Source organism: Manacus candei, unplaced genomic scaffold (assembly GCF_025592945.1).
Source record: "Manacus candei isolate 608988 ecotype Guabito, Panama unplaced genomic scaffold, ASM2559294v1 h1tg000108l, whole genome shotgun sequence".
NCBI classification, from domain to species: domain Eukaryota; kingdom Metazoa; phylum Chordata; class Aves; order Passeriformes; family Pipridae; genus Manacus; species Manacus candei.
In genome coordinates, this window is record NW_026138156.1 from 2,920,420 (window position 1) to 2,937,584 (window position 17,165).

At 49.4% G+C, this 17,165-nt stretch overlaps 1 long non-coding RNA gene across 2 annotated transcripts; it reads right to left on the reverse strand.

Moving 5' to 3' along the window:
* Window positions 1–1,860: 1,860 nt before the first annotated feature.
* On the reverse strand, window positions 1,861–3,357 carry LOC127461550 (uncharacterized). 2 transcript variants are annotated; one of them, XR_007900130.1, is made up of 2 exons: window positions 2,277–3,357; window positions 1,861–2,160 (listed from the first exon to the last, which is right to left on the reverse strand). It is a non-coding gene; the product is annotated as an uncharacterized LOC127461550 (long non-coding RNA). The 2 variants fall into 2 exon arrangements; XR_007900131.1 differs by having other exon boundaries at window positions 2,219–3,357.
* Between the last annotated feature and the right edge of the window lie 13,808 nt (window positions 3,358–17,165).

Sequence of the window (17,165 nt, forward strand, 5' to 3'; positions counted from 1 at the left end):
AAGGCTTTTGCTCCCCATGGAGTGTCCAGGCGGATAAACTAACTGAACCTAAAAGCCAAACCTTCCAAATTTTCTTTCCTGAGGACAAGGGCTATTGTTTCCTGCTTTCAGACCTGCTTCCTAACTGAATGCCTGACTCCCAATATTGCATAAAGATGAAGATTCCTCCCACACCAGAGGTGCCAGCACAGAAATCTCTTGTTCCCCATGGAATATTCAGGCTTACAAACGGACAGCACCACAAAGGCAAAGCTTTCCAATCTTTCTTTCCTGGCGATAAGGGCTGTTGTTTCTTTTTTTCAGCCATACCTCCCAACTGCCAGACCGCATCCCAAAATTGCATACGAACAAAGTTTCCTCCCACTCCAAAGATGCCGGTACAGAAAGCTCTTGCTTTCCATGGAGTAACAAGGCTAAAACACCAACTGCACAACAAAGACAAAGCTTCCAAACTTTTTTCCTGGCAATAAGGGTTATTGATCCTGTTTTCCCCCTGCCTCCCAACTACCAACCCATCCCCAAAAATTGCGTATAAGCAAACATTCCTCCCACACCAGTGATGCTAGCATGGATACTCTTCCTCCCCATGGACTCCTCACTTTGACAAACCAGCAGTACCAAAAAGCCAAACCTTGCTCTCTTTCTGGGCCATAGGGCAAGTCATTTCCTCTTCTCAGCCCTGCCTCCCAACTGCCAGACCGATTCCCAGTATTGCATAAAAGACTCCTGGCACAGCTAAGATGCCACCAGAGAAATGTTTTGCTCCCTATGGAGTCTCCAGGCTGCAAACCCACTGCACCACAAAGTCAAAGCTTCCTTGTTTTCTTTCCTGGCCATAAGGGCTGTGCAATTTTGTGTGTCGACTTGGAGTCTCCAAGGGGAGCAAGACCATTTTGTATGGCATCTTTGGTGAGATACAAATTTTTTTCCTTTACAATTTTAGGAGTAAGGCTGCGAAATGACAGGGTTGAAAACGACAACCCTTATCCCCTGAAAGAAAAGCCAGCAAGCTTTGGCTTTGTGGTGCTGTTGTTTTGTCATTCTGGAAAATCTGCGGGGTGCAAGCGTTTCACTGCTGGCAACTTTAGTCTAGGGGCAATGTTTGTATGCAATTTTGGGAGGAGGTCTGGCAGTTGGGAGGCAGGTCTGAAAACAGGAAATGCCAGCCCTTCTCGCCAGGAAAGAAAATATGTAAGATTTGGCTTTTTTGTGCAACTGATGTGTCATTCTTGGTACTCCATGGGGAGCAAGAATTTTCGTGCTCGCATCTTTAGTGTGGGAGGAATCTTCGTCCGTATGCAATTTTGGGAATGGGGCCGGCATTTGGGAAGCAGTTCTGACAACAGGAAATTCCAGCCCTTATCACCCGGAAAGAAAGACAACAAACTTTGGCTTTGTGGTGCAGTTGTTTTTTCAGCCTGGAGACTACATGGGCAGCAAGAGCTTTCTATGCTCTCAACTTTAGTCTGGGAGGAATCTGTTTGCCTGCAATTTTGGAAGTCGGACTGGTAATTTAGAGGCAGCGCTGAAAAGACGAAATTACAGCCCTAATCGCCAGGAAAGAAAGCCTGGAAAATTTGGCTTTGTGGTGCCGTTGGTTTGTGTCTCAGTCTAGAGAGACTAGACTGTTTGCTAAAGAGGGTGAGTTGTGAGGTAGACCAAACTCCTCTCTCTCTGCAATTGTAATGTCAAATTAAGGGGCTTTACTCGAGGAAAATGTGGAGAAACAGAAGAAATAACAACCCTTTATTAAGAAATATATGAATGTTGGCAAAAAAGGAAAAAAAAAAACAAACAGTAACACCAAACAAAACAACACCAGCAACAACAACCACAACAACAAGTCTAAAAGAATACTCCTCTGTCCTTTAGCACAGTCCTAATTGCGGCCTGCAGGGGGCGCTGTTGGGCCGCTGGAGCTGTAGGACCTGCAGTACCTGGTCACGGTCGGCAGGGGGCGCTGTAGGACTGATGGAGCTGTAGGGCCTGCAGTACCCGGTCACGGTCGGCAGGGGGCGCTGTAGGACTGATGGAGCTGTAGGGCCTGCAGTACCCGGTCACGGTCGGCAGGGGGCACTGTAGGACTGATGGAGCTGTAGGGCCTGCAGTACCCGGTCACGGTCGGCAGGGGGCGCTGTAGGACTGATGGAGCTGTAGGGCCTGCAGTACCCGGTCACGGTCGGCAGGGGGCACTGTAGGACTGATGGAGCTGTAGGACCTGCAGTACCTGGTCACGGTCGGCAGGGGGCGCTGTAGGACTGATGGAGCTGTAGGACCTGCAGTACCCGGTCACAGTCGGCAGGGGGCGCTGTGGGCTCCGTCAGTCACCCGCGGGAAGAGGGGACCGGAGAGAGTGGTCCCGGACCGCATGGGGAAACCGAGAAGGAGATGAGGGGGGTCCTCGCCTCCGTGGGGGCGACAAGGAAGGCAGGCAGCACACTCCCACGGGAACTCACCGCTGTCTCAAGTGGCGAGGACTCACTGCAGTCTCAGGTGGTAGTGTATCCAAAAACTCCTCCTCCTCTCCCACGGGCAAGTAAAAACTCTCCGATGAAACACAGCAGCTCCGGCGGGCGGGACAGTCAGGCAGGTTGAAGCCAGCAGGATGGGAGGTCGAGCTCCCCAGGATTAACAGCCAAAAACAAGCTAGACCTCCGGTCCCCCTCCCCAATGAAAATGCCTGTCTGCACCCCAGAGAGCCAGCCACACACACACCCACTGCCTCTCCCCTCCTGGCCAGAGTCCCACCTGCCCCGCCTCTTCCTTTTCTTTCTCCAAATGAGTCGTTAGCCCAGCCTGGCTACATCTTTGGTAATGCTAATAACCTCCCTCTCCCCCGCTCACTCCGTTTCTTCTCCCTTGGAGTGGGGCAGGGGGAAGGAAAATTCCCCTGATTTCCTAATCTATAACATTATCCACCCCTAATTTTTCTTCCCCATGCTGCCACACTTATCAGGTTAAATCTTTGATCCTCATACGTACATCCAGTATTCCAACTATATACACATCCACTAATAGGTAGATACACATACAGATACAGGTGCAGGGTTACATACAGATACAAGTATACAGTTACAGCCAGCTCACCCCAGAGTAAGGTTTCCCTGAGGTATGCACCGAGTTTCTCCATCTTCCTGCATCACCCACCAGGTGCAGCCGGGCCCCTGGGCAAAAACAATCCCACGAATGGGTTTGTCTTTGCTCGAGGTAGGGTCAACCCAAACCTTTTTCCCTAACACACCCCTCGCGTGAATCACGGGGACCTTATCTCCATCCACGGTGTGGAGGGACTCTGACTGGGCAGGGCCGGCTCGGTTGATGGAACCTCTGGTGTTAACTAGCCATGTAGCCTTTGCTAGGTGCTGGTCCCAGTTCTTGTCTGTCCCTCCACCCTACGCCTTCAGGGTGGTTTTCAACAGTCCATTATGTCGTTCAACTTTCCCTGCGGCTGCTGCGTGGTATGGGATGTGGTACACCCACTTGATGCCATGCTCCCCTGCCCAGGTGGCAACTAAGCTGTTTTTAAAATGAGTTCCGTTATCTGATTCAATGCGCTCTGGGGTACCATGTCGCCACAGGACTTGCTTTTCAAGGCCCAGGATGGTATTTCAGGCAGTAGCGTGAGGCACCGGGTACGTCTCCAACCATCCAGTGGTGGCTTCCACCATAGTAAGCACATAGCGCTTACCTTGGCGGGTTCGTGACAGTGTGATGTAATCGACTTGCCAGGCCTCCCCATACCTGTACTTACTCCAACGTCCACCATACCATAGGGGCTTGAGTCTCTTAGCCTGTTTAATGGCAGCACAGGTCTCACAGTCATGGATAACCTGGGAAATAATGTCCTTGGTTAAGTCCACCCCTCGGTCTCATGCCCATCTATGGGTGGCATCTCTGCCCTGATGGCCTGAGGCATCATGGGCCCACCATGCTAGGAACAACTCTCCTTTGTGCTGCCAGTCCAAGTCCACCTGTGACACCTTGACTCATGCAGCTCGGTCTGCCTGTTCATTGTTGCGATGCTCCTCATTGGCTCGGCCTTTGCGCACATGGGCATCTACGTGGCGGACCCTCACAGCGAGCTTCTCTGTTCGGGTAGCGATGTCTTGCCACGTATCAGCAGCCCAGATGTGTTTTCCCCCGCGTTTCCAATTGGCCTTCTTCCATCTGTCCAGCCATCCCCACAAAGCATTGGCTACCATCCACGAGTCAGTGTAGATGTAAAGCTTTGGCCACTTCTCCCGTTCAGCAATGTCCAATGCTAGCTGGACAGCTTTGAGCTCTGCGAATTGACTCGATTCTCCTTCCCCTTCAGTAGCTTCTGAAACTTGTCGGGCGGGGCTCCATACAGCTGCTTTCCATTTGCGCTTCGTTCCTACAAGGCGACAGGAACCGTCAGTGAAGAGGGCGTAGCGTGCTTCTTCTTTCGGTAGTTTATCAAATTCTGGAGCTTCTTCAGCCCGTACCGCCTGCTCTTCTGCTTCCTCATCTGCTAGACCAAAACTCTCGCCTTCCGGCCAATTTGTGATGACTTCTAGGATCCCAGGGCGATTCAGATTTCCAATACGGGCACGCTGTGTGAGCAGAGCGATCCACTTACTCCATGTAGCATCAGTGGCATGATGTGTGGTGGGGGCCTTTCCCTTAAACATCCAGTTCAGCACTGGTAGTCGAGGTGCCAAGAGCAGCTGTTCTTCTGTGCCAATCACCTCAGAGGCAGCTTGTACTCCTTCATAAACCGCTAGGATCTCCTTCTCTGTTGGGGTGTAATTGGCTTCAGATCCCCTGTAGCTTCGGCTCCAGAACCCAAGTGGGCGACCTCGAGTCTCACCAGACACCTTTTGCCAGAGGCTCCAGGAGAGACCTTTATTCCCAGCTGCAGAATAGAGTACATTTTTCACATCTGTCCCCGTCCTGACTGGTCCAAGGGCTACAGCATGTGCAATCTCTCGTTTAATCTGTTCGAATGCCTGTTGCTGTTCAGGGCCCCACTGGAAATCATTCTTTTTTCGGGTAACCAGATAGAGAGGGCTTACGATTTGACTGTACTCCAGGATATGCATCCTCCAGAAACCTATGGCACCCAGAAAAGCTTGCGTTTCTTTCTTGTTGGTTGGTGGGGCCATGGCTGTGATCTTATTGATGACTTCTGTCGGGATCTGACGACGCCCATCTTGCCATTTCACCCCCAGGAACTGGATTTCTCGGGTAGGTCCCTTAACTTTACTCTTCTTTATGGCAAAACCAGCTCCCAGGAGGATCTGGATGATTTTCTTCCCTTTCTCGGAAACCTCCTCTGCTGTGTCCCCCCATATGATGATGTCGTCAATGTATTGCAGGTGTTCTGGAGCCTCACCCTTCTCTAATATGGCTTGGATCAGCCCATGGCAGATGGTGGGGCTGTGTTTCCACCCCTGGGGCAGTCGGTTCCAAGTGTACTGCACGCCCCTCCAGGTGAAAGCGAACTGCGGCCTACACTCTGCTGCTAAGGGAATGGAGAAGAATGCGTTTGCGATGTCAATAGTGGTATACCACTTCGCTGTCTTGGACTCCAGTTCATACTGGAGTTCCAACATGTCTGGAACAGCAGCGCTCAGCGGTGGGGTGACTTCATTCAGGTCACGGTAGTCCACAGTCAGTCTCCATTCTCCGTTAGACTTACGCACAGGCCAGATGGGACTGTTGAAAGGTGAATGGGTCTTGCTGATCACCCCTTGACTCTCCAGCTCACAGATCATCTTATGGATGGGGATCACAGAGTCTCGGTTCGTCCGGTACTGCCGGCGATGCACTATTGTAGTGGCGATTGGCACTTGCTGTTCCTCGACTTTCAGCAACCCTACGGCCGAAGGGCTCTCCGAGAGGCCGGGCAGCGAGTTCAACTGTTTAGCCGCCTCGGTCTCCACAGCAGCTATTCCAAAAGCCCATCTATGTCCCTTGGGGTCCTTGAAGTACCCGTTCTTGAGATAGTCAATGCCCAGGATACATGGGGCATCTGGACCAGTCACAATGGGGTGTTTCTGCCAGTCTTTCCTGGTCAAGCTCACTTCAGCTTCCACTATGGTCAACTCTTGAGATCCTCCAGTCACCCCCGAAATGGAAATAGTCTCTGGTCCCACATGTCCCGAGGGCATTAACGTACACTGAGCACCAGTATCAACCAAAGCCTGATATTTCTGTGGGTCTGACGTGCCAGGCCATCTGATCCACACGGTTGTCCCGTGCCTCTACCTGGCTAGAGGCAGGGCCCCTCTAACACTCGTCTTCATTCTGCCAGTCATCGTTTTCCTCTTGTGAACGTCGACGGGAGGTGCCCTCTACCGAGTCAGATCCCTGCCCGCAGGATACTGGTACGGCACTCACTTTCGCAGACTTCCCCTTTTCTTTCTCTTTCAACTCTTGTACTCGGGCTGCTAGGGCCCGGGTAGGTTTCCTGTCCCACCGCCTCATATCTTCTCCATGGTCACTTAGGAAGTACCACAACTCAGTTCGTGAAGTCTGTCTGTTCTCTCTAGCTGGGGGGCGTCTGGTTCTCACTGGGGCCGTATGGAGATTGTTTCTCTCAATCTTCTCTTTCAACCTTGTAGTTAATTCCTTGAGCTCATTAACTATTGTCTCTACAGAGGAGATACGGGCCTGTATCGGTCCTCCGATCATACTGTCGTACAACCGAAGTTTATTTATTACAGACATCACTGGCTCCCGCTTCTCCCCAGCCTCCAGTGATGTCAGGTAACCTTTATGTATGGATGGCCCCATACGTGTAAAGCTCCACCACATCTGTGGTGTACACTTAACCTTGTCAGGATCGTTGGTAGGTTGCCCATCCCCCCCAAACAGTACTTCCAGCAATGCCATTTCTCTCAGCCGTAGGATTCCTTCATCGATGGTCTTCCAGCTCTTGGTGTAATGATCTGCCTGCAAGGAATCTCTGTAAATGAACCTCTCTCTCACACCATCCACGAGCCGTGCCCAGAGAGACAGGGGCTTCGATTCCCTCACAAACACCTCCTCAATACCCACATCTTGGGCAATGGACCTCAGGAACCTCGCTTCACCACCATCAAGGTTTACTGCATCACCTGTAGAGTCCCAAACTCGGATCATCCAGGCCAGAACGGGCTCACTCGGACGACGAGCAACATCTGCCCGTAGATTCCGGAGGTTATTATACGATAAAGACTCAGTGATGATTTCTGTCTCTGGAGCAGCTGCTTGTGAGGACCCTGCCTCTCCATCATCGTCAACTAGGCGAACTGATTTGGCTTTACATTTCTTCCTGTGGATAGTGGCAACCTCCGTTGGTTTAGTCTGCCCCTTAGTTTTTGCCTTATCCTGAGTCACCTTGGTATTAGGCATCTTGTCCTCGTCTTTTCCTTTCCCCTGGGAATGCTGCACCATACCAAGCAACTTCCTGTAGGCAATGGCCAAGACCCCACATGCAGCTGTCACCTGCTTCTCCATGGATCCATCACGACCCCTCTCCCTCACAGCTTTCATTATTTTTATAGGGTTCAGGAGTTGTTCAAGGGTAAGTTTCCATGTCATGGGAGTTGAGCAACTTTCTAGGAATTTACCCATGTCCTCCCATAACCCACGTCACTCGAGGTTTTCCATCCCTGGGTCAGGCTCCTGAACACCTTCTCGGTAATTCTTGGCCTTGGCTTGGTATATCAGGTATGCTATAGTGGCACAATTTAGGATGAAAAGCCCAACAATTGAAATGTCTCATACATCTAAAAATGATTTAAACTTCCCAGAGGACATTGTATTGTATCCAAAAGGGAACTGAATAAAAGGTTGGGCACGTGCATGCCCCTGTGTGTCTCCATAAGGATGGGTACTATTATCCTTAAAACCCCAGAGGAAGCAGCTTAGGCTGGAGCAGTAGTGTATCCCTGAGGATATGTTCCGGATGAAAATCACAGGTGCTGAATTTGCCGTGTCATATACCCAAAGCACAAACTCAAAAGTACTTATTGCAATGTAAGTACTAGTATCCGAACTGAAACACGTTAACAGGTGGGACAGGTATCTTGGCATGGTTATATGCCAGAGGAAAGCAACAACCCCTAATATCATGGTGCCTACAAGTTCAAAAACGCGTGTCAATCACACAAAGGGTAGTTATTCTTTTTCCACCTTTCCTCTTTCTAGGCCCCACATTGGGCGCCAAAAATGTCTCAGTCTAGAGAGACTAGACTGTTTGCTAAAGAGGGTGAGTTGTGAGGTAGACCAAACTCCTCTCTCTCTGCAATTGTAATGTCAAATTAAGGGGCTTTACTCGAGGAAAATGTGGAGAAACAGAAGAAATAACAACCCTTTATTAAGAAATATATGAATGTTGGCAAAAAATGAAAAAAAAAAAAACAAAACAGTAACACCAAACAAAACAACACCAGCAACAACAACCACAACAACAAGTCTAAAAGAATACTCCTCTGTCCTTTAGCACAGTCCTAATTGCGGCCTGCAGGGGGCGCTGTTGGGCCGCTGGAGCTGTAGGACCTGCAGTACCCGGTCACGGTCGGCAGGGGGCGCTGTGGGCTCCGTCAGTCACCCGCGGGAAGAGGGGACCGGAGAGAGCGGTCCCGGACCGCGTGGGGAAACCGAGAAGGAGATGAGGGGGGTCCTCGCCTCCGTGGGGGCGACAAGGAAGGCAGGCAGCACACTCCCACGGGAACTCACCGCTGTCTCAAGTGGCGAGGACTCACTGCAGTCTCAGGTGGTAGTGTATCCAAAAACTCCTCCTCCTCTCCCGCGGGCAAGCAAAAACTCTCCGATGAAACACAGCAGCTCCGGCGGGCGGGACAGTCAGGCAGGTTGAAGCCAGCAGGATGGGAGGTCGAGCTCCCCAGGATTAACAGCCAAAACAAGCTAGACCTCCGGTCCCCCCCCCCAACGAAAATGCCTGTCTGCACCCCAGAGAGCCAGCCACACACACACCCACTGCCTCTCCCCTTCTGGCCAGAGTCCCACCTGCCCCGCCTCTTCCTTTTCTTTCTCCAAATGAGTCGTTAGCCCAGCCTGGCTAAATCTTTGGTAATGTTAATAACCTCCCTCCCCCCCCTCACTTCGTTTCTTCTCCCTTGGAGTGGGGCAGGGGGAAGGAAAATTCCCCTGATTTCCTAATCTATAACAGTTTGTCAGCCTGGGGACTCCATGAAATGCAAGAGCTTTCTGTGCTGTCAACTTTAGTCCGGGAGGAATCTCTGTTTGTATGCAATTTTGGGAGTCAGGCTGGCAATTGGGAGGCAGGGTTTAAAAGAGGAAATGACAGCCCTTATCTACAGGAAAGAAAGCCCGGAAGCTTTGGCTTTGTTTTGCCGTTGGTTTGTCAGCCTGGAGAGTCCATGCTGAGCAAGAGCTTCCTGTGATGGAAACTTTGATGTGGGAGGAATCTTTGTTTGTATGCAATTGTGGGAGTAGGGCTGGCAATTTCGAGACAGGTCTGAAAAGAGGAAATGATAACCCTTTTCACCAGGAAAGAAAGCCAGCAGTCTTTCGCTTTGTGGTGCAGTTGGTTTTTCAACCTCGAGACTCCATGGACCGCAAGAGCTTTCTGTGCTGGCAACTTTAGAGTAGAAGGAATCTTCGTCCATATATAATTTTGGGAGTTCGACTGAGAATTTGGATCCACGGCTTAACCCAGGAAATGACAGCCCGTATCGCCAGGAAAGAAAGCCTGGAGGCTTTTGTTTTTTGGTGCAGTTGGTTTGTCAGCCTGGACACTCCACGGGCAGGAAGAGCTCTCTGTACTGTCAACTTTAGACTGGGAGGAATGTTTGTTTTTATGCAATTTTGGGAGTCGGGCTGTCAGTTGTGACGTAGGGTCGAAAACAGGAAATGACTGCCCTTGTCTGAAGGAAAGAAAGCCTGGAAGCTTTGGCTTTGTGGTGCAGCTGGTGAGACATTCTGGCTACTCCATGGGGAGCAAGAGCTCTCTGTACTGACATCTTTGGTGTGGAAGGAATCTTTGAAAACAATTTTGGGAGTGAGTCTGGCAGTTGGGAGGCAGGTCTGAACACAGGAAACAACAGCCCTTATCCCCCGGACAGAAAGTCGGCAATTTTTGGATTAGTGGTCAGCCTGGGCAGTCCATGGGCAGTAAGAGCTTTGTAGACTGGCCTATTCTGTTTGAGAGGAATCTTTTTCTTGTTGACTTTTGTCCGTGAGGAATGGCAGTTTGAGTGCAGGGCTAAGAAAAGGAAACAATCGCCATTATCTCTATGAAAGAGCGCCTGGAATTGTTGAGTTTTTGTTGCAGTTGTTGCGTCAACCTTGGTACTCCATGGGCAACAAGAGTTTTGTGTCGTGGTACCTTTGATTAGGGAGGAATCTTCGTCCGTAGGAAATTTCGGGAGTCGGGTTGACAGCTTCAGGGCAGGGTTGAAAAAAGGAAACAACAGCCCTTATCCCCCGGACAGAAAGCCAGGAAGCTTTGGCTTTTTGGGGCAATTGGTGGGCCAGCCGGGGCACTCCATGGGCAGCAAGAGCTTTGTAGATTGGCCTATTCTGTCTGGGAGGAATCTTGTTTCATGTTGAATTTTGTCCGGGAGGAATGGTAGTATGTATGCAGGGCTGAGAACAGGAAACAATCGCCATTATCGCCAGAAAAGAAAACCTGGAAGCGTTGAGTTTGTGTTGCAGTTGATGGGCCATCATGGGCAATCCATGGGCAGTAAGAGCTTTCTGTCATGGCACCTTTGATTTGGGAGGAATCTTCGTTGAAAAACCCACTGCACTACAATGCAAAAGTTTCCAGGTTTTTTTTCATGGTGATAAGGACTGTTGTTTCCTCTTTTCAGCCCTGCCTCCCATCTGAAAGACCAACTCCCAAAACTGCATACACACGAAAATCCTCCCTCACCAAAGGTACCAGTACAGAAAGTTTTTGCTGTTCATGGATGCCCCAGGCTGAAAAACCAACTGCACCACAAAGCCAAAACTTCCAGACTTTCTTTCCTGCCGATAAGGGCTGTTGTTTCCTTTTTTCAGACCAGCCCGACCCCAAAATTCCATACAAAGATTCGTCCCACAGAAAAGGTGCCAATATAGAAAGCTCCTGCTCTCCATGGAGTCCTCAGGCTGACAAACCAACTGCACCACAAAGCCAAAAATCGCAGGCTTTCTTTCCTGAGGATAAGGCCTGTTGCTTATCCTGTTTTCAGATCTATTCCCAACTGCAGCCTGACTCTTAAAATTTCATACAAACAAATATTCCTTCCACACCAAAGATGCCAGCACAAAAAGCTCTTGCTCCACGTGGAATGTCCAGGCTGACAAAACAACTGCTCCACAAAACCAAAGATTGCTTTAGGAGTTAGAGGTTGGAGAGATCAATCAGAGAAGCTACTAGGCCTGCTTAGCGAGAAGACCACTCTCTGAACGTGACTTCCCCTCCCAGAAGAAATGGACGATAGATGGCAGTCTCTCTCCACGCATAAAACCCAAGATGCTATTTGACCTCAAAATCATAACCTAATTCTCGACTGCTTGTGAAGGGGGAGGGGTTTTCAAGTGTCACTGTATTTATATTCCGAAATTTATACTAGATCTTTGATCCATGCATGGCAGAGTACCCCATGTATCCCCAGTTGACACACTAAGAAATGGTCAATCCAATGGTTTCTGGTCATTGGGTTTAATTCTTTTGTTTTCCTCCTTTGATTCCATGAAATTCCAAAGATATCTTAGGGTTTGTTTTTTACCACGAAGTCCCGCTTCTGAGTGCCCCTCAACCTGCTGCAGATGTGCTGGTTCCAGCAAATCCAATTCAGATTCACTGGCTGTTCTCGGGTCCTCTGAGCAAGAGGAGCAGGAGGAGGGACACAGAAGAGATCTCCTCACGGAGGCTGCATCTCCATGATCTCCAAAGCAGGTGAGAGATGCCATGCCACATCCAAGCTTTCTCTGAGGAAGGTGTTTCTCCCATGCCCTACCTCGTCGTAGTACTGGTGCCACAGCCCCTGACATAAGGACAGGACAGGTTATCTTTGTCGCCTGCAGAAGTGCTCCTGCTGCCAGCAGGGACACGCCCCGGGACAGACCAGACGAGGCTGACCCGGAGTGCTGAACCCGGAGGGATATTATGCCTCTCGTGCTCCTCAAAAATTGTCAAAAGCTTGTGCCCTAGAGGACAATGCGGGAGTCTCCCCATGCCAGCAAGAGAAATCTGGAAGCTTTGGCTTTTGGTGCAGATAGTGTGTCAGCCTGAGGACTCCATGCAGAGCAAGAGCTTTATATATTGGCACCTTTTCTGCGGGACGAATCATTGTTTGTTTGCAATTTTGATTTCGGGCTCTCAGTCGGGAGGAAGGGTTGAAAACAGGAAACAGCAGCCCTTATCCGCAGGAAAGAAAGCCTGGAAGTTTTGGTTTTGTGTTGCAGTTGGTTTTTCAGCTTGGGGCATCCATGAACAGCAAAAACTTTCTGTACTGGCAGCTTTGGTGTGGGACGATCTTTGTATGTATGCAATTTTGGGAGTTGGTCTTTCAGATGGGAGGCAGGGCTGAAAAGAGGAAACAACAGCCCTTATCCCCAGGAAAAAAGCCAGCAATCTTCTGCTTTGTGGTGGAGTTGGTTTGTCAACCTGGGGAGTCTATGAGCTGCAAGAGCTTTCTGTGCTACCACCTTTGGTGTGGGAGGAATCTTTGTTTATATGCAATTTTGGGAGGAGGTCTGGCAGTTGGGAGGCAGGTCTGAAAACAGGAAATGCCAGCCCTTCTCGCCAGGAAAGAAAGCATGTAAAATTTGGCTTTTTTGTGCAACTGATGTGTCATTCTTGGTACTCCATGGGGAGCAAGAATTTTCGTGCTCGCATCTTTAGTGTGGGAGGAATCTTCGTCCGTATGCAATTTTGGGAATGGGGCCGGCATTTGGGAAGCAGTTCTGACAACAGGAAATTCCAGCCCTTATCACCCGGAAAGAAAGACAGTAAACTTTGGCTTTGTGGTGCAGTTGTTTTTTCAGCCTGGAGACTACATGGGCAGCAAGAGCTTTCTGTGTTCTCAACTTTAGTCTGGGAGGAATCTGTTTGCCTGCAATTTTGGAAGTCGGACTGGTAATTTAGAGGCAGCGCTGAAAAGACGAAATTACAGCCCTAATCGCCAGGAAAGAAAGCCTGGAAAATTTGGCTTTGTGGTGCCGTTGGTTTGTCAGCCTGGGGACTCCATGAAATGCAAGAGCTTTCTGTGCTGTCAACTTTAGTCTGGGAGGAATCTCTGTTTGTATGCAATTTTGGGAGTCAGGCTGGCAATTGGGAGGCAGGGTTTAAAAGAGGAAATGACAGCCCTTATCTGCAGGAAAGAAAGCCCGGAAGCTTTGGCTTTGTTTTGCCGTTGGTTTGTCAGCCTGGAGAGTCCATGCTGAGCAAGAGCTTCCTGTGATGGAAACTTTGATGTGGGAGGAATCTTTGTTTGTATGCAATTGTGGGAGTAGGGCTGGCAATTTCGAGACAGGTCTGAAAAGAGGAAATGATAACCCTTTTCACCAGGAAAGAAAGCCAGCAGTCTTTCGCTTTGTGGTGCAGTTGGTTTTTCAACCTCGAGACTCCATGGACCGCAAGAGCTTTCTGTGCTGGCAACTTTAGAGTAGAAGGAATCTTCGTCCATATATAATTTTGGGAGTTCGACTGAGAATTTGGATCCACGGCTTAACCCAGGAAATGACAGCCCGTATCGCCAGGAAAGAAAGCCTGGAGGCTTTTGTTTTTTGGTGCAGTTGGTTTGTCAGCCTGGACACTCCACGGGCAGGAAGAGCTCTCTGTACTGTCAACTTTAGACTGGGAGGAATGTTTGTTTTTATGCAATTTTGGGAGTCGGGCTGTCAGTTGTGATGTAGGGTCGAAAACAGGAAATGACTGCCCTTGTCTGAAGGAAAGAAAGCCTGGAAGCTTTGGCTTTGTGGTGCAGCTGGTGAGACATTCTGGCTACTCCATGGGGAGCAAGAGCTCTCTGTACTGACATCTTTGGTGTGGAAGGAATCTTTGAAAACAATTTTGGGAGTGAGTCTGGCAGTTGGGAGGCAGGTCTGAACACAGGAAACAACAGCCCTTATCCCCCGGACAGAAAGTCGGCAATTTTTGGATTAGTGGTCAGCCTGGGCAGTCCATGGGCAGTAAGAGCTTTGTAGACTGGCCTATTCTGTTTGAGAGGAATCTTTTTCTTGTTGACTTTTGTCCGTGAGGAATGGCAGTTTGAGTGCAGGGCTAAGAAAAGGAAACAATCGCCATTATCTCTATGAAAGAGCGCCTGGAATTGTTGAGTTTTTGTTGCAGTTGTTGCGTCAACCTTGGTACTCCATGGGCAACAAGAGTTTTGTGTCGTGGTACCTTTGATTAGGGAGGAATCTTCGTCCGTAGGAAATTTCGGGAGTCGGGTTGACAGCTTCAGGGCAGGGTTGAAAAAAGGAAACAACAGCCCTTATCCCCCGGACAGAAAGCCAGGAAGCTTTGGCTTTTTGGGGCAATTGGTGGGCCAGCCGGGGCACTCCATGGGCAGCAAGAGCTTTGTAGATTGGCCTATTCTGTCTGGGAGGAATCTTGTTTCATGTTGAATTTTGTCCGGGAGGAATGGTAGTATGTATGCAGGGCTGAGAACAGGAAACAATCGCCATTATCGCCAGAAAAGAAAACCTGGAAGCGTTGAGTTTGTGTTGCAGTTGATGGGCCATCATGGGCAATCCATGGGCAGTAAGAGCTTTCTGTCATGGCACCTTTGATTTGGGAGGAATCTTTGTTGAAAAACCCACTGCACTACAATGCAAAAGTTTCCAGGTTTTTTTTTAATGGTGATAAGGACTGTTGTTTCCTCTTTTCAGCCCTGCCTCCCATCTGAAAGACCAACTCCCAAAACTGCATACACACAAAAATCCTCCCTCACCAAAGGTACCAGTACAGAAAGTTTTTGCTGTTCATGGATGACCCAGGCTGAAAAACCAACTGCACCACAAAACCAAAACTTCCAGGCTTTCTTTCCTGCGGATAAGGGCTGCTGTTTCCTGTTTTCAACCCTTCCTCCCAACTGAGAGCCCGATATCAAAATTGCAAACAAACAATGATTCGTCCCACAGAAAAGTGCCAATATATAAAGCTCTTGCTCTGCATGGAGTCCTCAGGCTGACACACTATCTGCACCAAAAGCCAAAGCTTCCAGATTTCTCTTGCTGGCATGGGGAGACTCCCGCATTGTCCTCTAGGGCACAAGCTTTTGACAATTTTTGAGGAGCACGAGAGGCATAATATCCCTCCGGGTTCAGCACTCCGGGTCAGCCTCGTCTGGTCTGTCCCCGGGCGTGCCCCTGCTGGCAGCAGGAGCACTTCTGCAGGCGACAAAGATAACCTGTCCTGTCCTTATGTCAGGGGCTGTGGCACCAGTACTATGACGAGGCAGGGCATGGGAGAAACACCTTCCTCAGAGAAAGCTTGGATGTGGCATGGCATCTCTCACCTGCTTTGGAGATCATGGAGATGCAGCCTCCGTGAGGAGATCTCTTCTGTGTCCCTCCTCCTGCTCCTCTTGCTCAGAGGACCCGAGAACAGCCAGTGAATCTGAATTGGATTTGCTGGAACCAGCACATCTGCAGCAGGTTGAGGGGCACTCAGAAGCGGGACTTCGTGGTAAAAAACAAACCCTAAGATATCTTTGGAATTTCATGGAATCAAAGGAGGAAAACAAAAGAATTAAACCCAATGACCAGAAACCATTGGATTGACCATTTCTTAGTGTGTCAACTGGGGATACATGGGGTACTCTGCCATGCATGGATCAAAGATCTAGTATAAATTTCGGAATATAAATACAGTGACACTTGAAAACCCCTCCCCCTTCACAAGCAGTCGAGAATTAGGTTATGATTTTGAGGTCAAATAGCATCTTGGGTTTTATGCGTGGAGAGAGACTGCCATCTATCGTCCATTTCTTCTGGGAGGGGAAGTCACGTTCAGAGAGTGGTCTTCTCGCTAAGCAGGCCTAGTAGCTTCTCTGATTGATCTCTCCGACCTCTAACTCCTAAAGCAATCTTTGGTTTTGTGGAGCAGTTGTTTTGTCAGCCTGGACATTCCACGTGGAGCAAGAGCTTTTTGTGCTGGCATCTTTGGTGTGGAAGGAATATTTGTTTGTATGAAATTTTAAGAGTCAGGCTGCAGTTGGGAATAGATCTGAAAACAGGATAAGCAACAGGCCTTATCCTCAGGAAAGAAAGCCTGCGATTTTTGGCTTTGTGGTGCAGTTGGTTTGTCAGCCTGAGGACTCCATGGAGAGCAGGAGCTTTCTATATTGGCACCTTTTCTGTGGGACGAATCTTTGTATGGAATTTTGGGGTCGGGCTGGTCTGAAAAAAGGAAACAACAGCCCTTATCGGCAGGAAAGAAAGTCTGGAAGTTTTGGCTTTGTGGTGCAGTTGGTTTTTCAGCCTGGGGCATCCATGAACAGCAAAAACTTTCTGTACTGGTACCTTTGGTGAGGGAGGATTTTCGTGTGTATGCAGTTTTGGGAGTTGGTCTTTCAGATGGGAGGCAGGGCTGAAAAGAGGAAACAACAGTCCTTATCACCATGAAAAAAAACCTGGAAACTTTTGCATTGTAGTGCAGTGGGTTTTTCAACGAAGATTCCTCCCAAATCAAAGGTGCCATGACAGAAAGCTCTTACTGCCCATGGATTGCCCATGATGGCCCATCAACTGCAACACAAACTCAACGCTTCCAGGTTTTCTTTTCTGGCGATAATGGCGATTGTTTCCTGTTCTCAACCCTGCATTCATACTACCATTCCTCCCGGACAAAATTCAACATGAAACAAGATTCCTCCCAGACAGAATAGGCCAATCTACAAAGCTCTTGCTGCCCATGGAGTGCCCCGGCTGGCCCACCAATTGCCCCAAAAAGCCAAAGCTTCCTGGCTTTCTGTCCGGGGGATAAGGGCTGTTGTTTCCTTTTTTCAACCCTGCCCTGAAGCTGTCAACCCGACTCCCGAAATTTCCTACGGACGAAGATTCCTCCCTAATCAAAGGTACCACGACACAAAACTCTTGTTGCCCATGGAGTACCAAGGCTGACGCAACAACTGCAACAAAAACTCAACAATTCCAGGCGCTCTTTCATAGAGATAATGGCGATTGTTTCCTTTTCTTAGCCCTGCACTCAAACTGCCATTCCTCACGGACAA